The sequence below is a fragment of the Diachasmimorpha longicaudata genome, unplaced genomic scaffold, assembly GCF_034640455.1.
Source record: "Diachasmimorpha longicaudata isolate KC_UGA_2023 unplaced genomic scaffold, iyDiaLong2 ctg00000123.1, whole genome shotgun sequence".
NCBI classification, from domain to species: Eukaryota; Metazoa; Arthropoda; class Insecta; order Hymenoptera; family Braconidae; genus Diachasmimorpha; species Diachasmimorpha longicaudata.
This window is the reverse complement of record NW_026973936.1, coordinates 1-5,000: the sequence shown is the minus strand read 5'-3', so window position 1 is coordinate 5,000 and position 5,000 is coordinate 1.

Below are 5,000 nucleotides of genomic sequence, written 5' to 3'. Positions count from 1 at the left end.
CCCAACTTTGAAAATAATCACTTGAAAAAAATCTTAGAATCCAAAGAATAGTATACTTGATCGTTCTACAAGTCGAAAATTGGAAAAATAAGTGATATTTTTACTTGATGCTATTTTTGTCGGTATGCAAAATCGTTGTCAAGATTCTCAAACCTTAAAATCAGGCCAGCCGGCAATTGGCGGGTGAAAATTTCAATCAATTCCCATTCCTCACATCAAACTATGCATATAACAATAGCTTCTATGCTGAATGACGGCTATCCGGCTGTCCCTATCCAAAAATTGAGAAAGCCATAAGTGTCCCTACCTACTTTGCGCCGAAGCAATACGAATCAAAAAGAACTACGAATGGGGACTTAGAATAATTTTTCATTTTTCCCAACTTTGAAAATAATCACTTGAAAAAAATCTTAGAATCCAAAGAATAGTATACTTGATCGTTCTACAAGTCGAAAATTGGAAAAATAAGTGATATTTTTGCTTGATGCTATTTTTGTCGGTATGCAAAATCGTTGTCAAGATTCTCAAACCTTAAAATCAGGCCAGCCGGCAATTGGCGGGTGAAAATTTCAATCAATTCCCATTCCTCACATCAAACTATGCATATAACAATAGCTTCTATGCTGAATGACGGCTATCCGGCTGTCCCTATCCAAAAATTGAGAAAGCCATAAGTGTCCCTACCTACTTTGCGCCGAAGCAATACGAATCAAAAAGAACTACGAATGGGGACTTAGAATAATTTTTCATTTTTCCCAACTTTGAAAATAATCACTTGAAAAAAATCTTAGAATCCAAAGAATAGTATACTTGATCGTTCTACAAGTCGAAAATTGGAAAAATAAGTGATATTTTTGCTTGATGCTATTTTTGTCGGTATGCAAAATCGTTGTCAAGATTCTCAAACCTTAAAATCAGGCCAGCCGGCAATTGGCGGGTGAAAATTTCAATCAATTCCCATTCCTCACATCAAACTATGCATATAACAATAGCTTTTATGCTGAATGACGGCTATCCGGCTGTCCCTATCCAAAAATTGAGAAATCCATAAGTGTCCCTACCTACTTTGCGCCGAAGCAATACGAATCAAAAAGAACTACGAATGGGGACTTAGAATAATTTTTCATTTTTCCCAACTTTGAAAATAATCACTTGAAAAAAATCTTAGAATCCAAAGAATAGTATACTTGATCGTTCTACAAGTCGAAAATTGGAAAAATAAGTGATATTTTTGCTTGATGCTATTTTTGTCGGTATGCAAAATCGTTGTCAAGATTCTCAAACCTTAAAATCAGGCCAGCCGGCAATTGGCGGGTGAAAATTTCAATCAATTCCCATTCCTCACATCAAACTATGCATATAACAATAGCTTTTATGCTGAATGACGGCTATCCGGCTGTCCCTATCCAAAAATTGAGAAATCCATAAGTGTCCCTACCTACTTTGCGCCGAAGCAATACGAATCAAAAAGAACTACGAATGGGGACTTAGAATAATTTTTCATTTTTCCCAACTTTGAAAATAATCACTTGAAAAAAATCTTAGAATCCAAAGAATAGTATACTTGATCGTTCTACAAGTCGAAAATTGGAAAAATAAGTGATATTTTTGCTTGATGCTATTTTTGTCGGTATGCAAAATCGTTGTCAAGATTCTCAAACCTTAAAATCAGGCCAGCCGGCAATTGGCGGGTGAAAATTTCAATCAATTCCCATTCCTCACATCAAACTATGCATATAACAATAGCTTCTATGCTGAATGACGGCTATCCGGCTGTCCCTATCCAAAAATTGAGAAAGCCATAAGTGTCCCTACCTACTTTGCGCCGAAGCAATACGAATCAAAAAGAACTACGAATGGGGACTTAGAATAATTTTTCATTTTTCCCAACTTTGAAAATAATCACTTGAAAAAAATCTTAGAATCCAAAGAATAGTATACTTGATCGTTCTACAAGTCGAAAATTGGAAAAATAAGTGATATTTTTGCTTGATGCTATTTTTGTCGGTATGCAAAATCGTTGTCAAGATTCTCAAACCTTAAAATCAGGCCAGCCGGCAATTGGCGGGTGAAAATTTCAATCAATTCCCATTCCTCACATCAAACTATGCATATAACAATAGCTTCTATGCTGAATGACGGCTATCCGGCTGTCCCTATCCAAAAATTGAGAAAGCCATAAGTGTCCCTACCTACTTTGCGCCGAAGCAATACGAATCAAAAAGAACTACGAATGGGGACTTAGAATAATTTTTCATTTTTCCCAACTTTGAAAATAATCACTTGAAAAAAATCTTAGAATCCAAAGAATAGTATACTTGATCGTTCTACAAGTCGAAAATTGGAAAAATAAGTGATATTTTTGCTTGATGCTATTTTTGTCGGTATGCAAAATCGTTGTCAAGATTCTCAAACCTTAAAATCAGGCCAGCCGGCAATTGGCGGGTGAAAATTTCAATCAATTCCCATTCCTCACATCAAACTATGCATATAACAATAGCTTTTATGCTGAATGACGGCTATCCGGCTGTCCCTATCCAAAAATTGAGAAATCCATAAGTGTCCCTACCTACTTTGCGCCGAAGCAATACGAATCAAAAAGAACTACGAATGGGGACTTAGAATAATTTTTCATTTTTCCCAACTTTGAAAATAATCACGTGAAAAAAATCTTAGAATCCAAGGAATAGTATACTTGATCGTTCTACAAGTCGAAAATTGGAAAAATAAGTGATATTTTTGCTTGATGCTATTTTTGTCGGTATGCAAAATCGTTGTCAAGATTCTCAAACCTTAAAATCAGGCCAGCCGGCAATTGGCGGGTGAAAATTTCAATCAATTCCCATTCCTCACATCAAACTATGCATATAACAATAGCTTTTATGCTGAATGACGGCTATCCGGCTGTCCCTATCCAAAAATTGAGAAATCCATAAGTGTCCCTACCTACTTTGCGCCGAAGCAATACGAATCAAAAAGAACTACGAATGGGGACTTAGAATAATTTTTCATTTTTCCCAACTTTGAAAATAATCACTTGAAAAAAATCTTAGAATCCAAAGAATAGTATACTTGATCGTTCTACAAGTCGAAAATTGGAAAAATAAGTGATATTTTTGCTTGATGCTATTTTTGTCGGTATGCAAAATCGTTGTCAAGATTCTCAAACCTTAAAATCAGGCCAGCCGGCAATTGGCGGGTGAAAATTTCAATCAATTCCCATTCCTCACATCAAACTATGCATATAACAATAGCTTTTATGCTGAATGACGGCTATCCGGCTGTCCCTATCCAAAAATTGAGAAATCCATAAGTGTCCCTACCTACTTTGCGCCGAAGCAATACGAATCAAAAAGAACTACGAATGGGGACTTAGAATAATTTTTCATTTTTCCCAACTTTGAAAATAATCACTTGAAAAAAATCTTAGAATCCAAAGAATAGTATACTTGATCGTTCTACAAGTCGAAAATTGGAAAAATAAGTGATATTTTTACTTGATGCTATTTTTGTCGGTATGCAAAATCGTTGTCAAGATTCTCAAACCTTAAAATCAGGCCAGCCGGCAATTGGCGGGTGAAAATTTCAATCAATTCCCATTCCTCACATCAAACTATGCATATAACAATAGCTTCTATGCTGAATGACGGCTATCCGGCTGTCCCTATCCAAAAATTGAGAAAGCCATAAGTGTCCCTACCTACTTTGCGCCGAAGCAATACGAATCAAAAAGAACTACGAATGGGGACTTAGAATAATTTTTCATTTTTCCCAACTTTGAAAATAATCACTTGAAAAAAATCTTAGAATCCAAAGAATAGTATACTTGATCGTTCTACAAGTCGAAAATTGGAAAAATAAGTGATATTTTTGCTTGATGCTATTTTTGTCGGTATGCAAAATCGTTGTCAAGATTCTCAAACCTTAAAATCAGGCCAGCCGGCAATTGGCGGGTGAAAATTTCAATCAATTCCCATTCCTCACATCAAACTATGCATATAACAATAGCTTCTATGCTGAATGACGGCTATCCGGCTGTCCCTATCCAAAAATTGAGAAAGCCATAAGTGTCCCTACCTACTTTGCGCCGAAGCAATACGAATCAAAAAGAACTACGAATGGGGACTTAGAATAATTTTTCATTTTTCCCAACTTTGAAAATAATCACTTGAAAAAAATCTTAGAATCCAAAGAATAGTATACTTGATCGTTCTACAAGTCGAAAATTGGAAAAATAAGTGATATTTTTGCTTGATGCTATTTTTGTCGGTATGCAAAATCGTTGTCAAGATTCTCAAACCTTAAAATCAGGCCAGCCGGCAATTGGCGGGTGAAAATTTCAATCAATTCCCATTCCTCACATCAAACTATGCATATAACAATAGCTTTTATGCTGAATGACGGCTATCCGGCTGTCCCTATCCAAAAATTGAGAAATCCATAAGTGTCCCTACCTACTTTGCGCCGAAGCAATACGAATCAAAAAGAACTACGAATGGGGACTTAGAATAATTTTTCATTTTTCCCAACTTTGAAAATAATCACTTGAAAAAAATCTTAGAATCCAAAGAATAGTATACTTGATCGTTCTACAAGTCGAAAATTGGAAAAATAAGTGATATTTTTGCTTGATGCTATTTTTGTCGGTATGCAAAATCGTTGTCAAGATTCTCAAACCTTAAAATCAGGCCAGCCGGCAATTGGCGGGTGAAAATTTCAATCAATTCCCATTCCTCACATCAAACTATGCATATAACAATAGCTTTTATGCTGAATGACGGCTATCCGGCTGTCCCTATCCAAAAATTGAGAAATCCATAAGTGTCCCTACCTACTTTGCGCCGAAGCAATACGAATCAAAAAGAACTACGAATGGGGACTTAGAATAATTTTTCATTTTTCCCAACTTTGAAAATAATCACTTGAAAAAAATCTTAGAATCCAAAGAATAGTATACTTGATCGTTCTACAAGTCGAAAATTGGAAAAATAAGTGATATT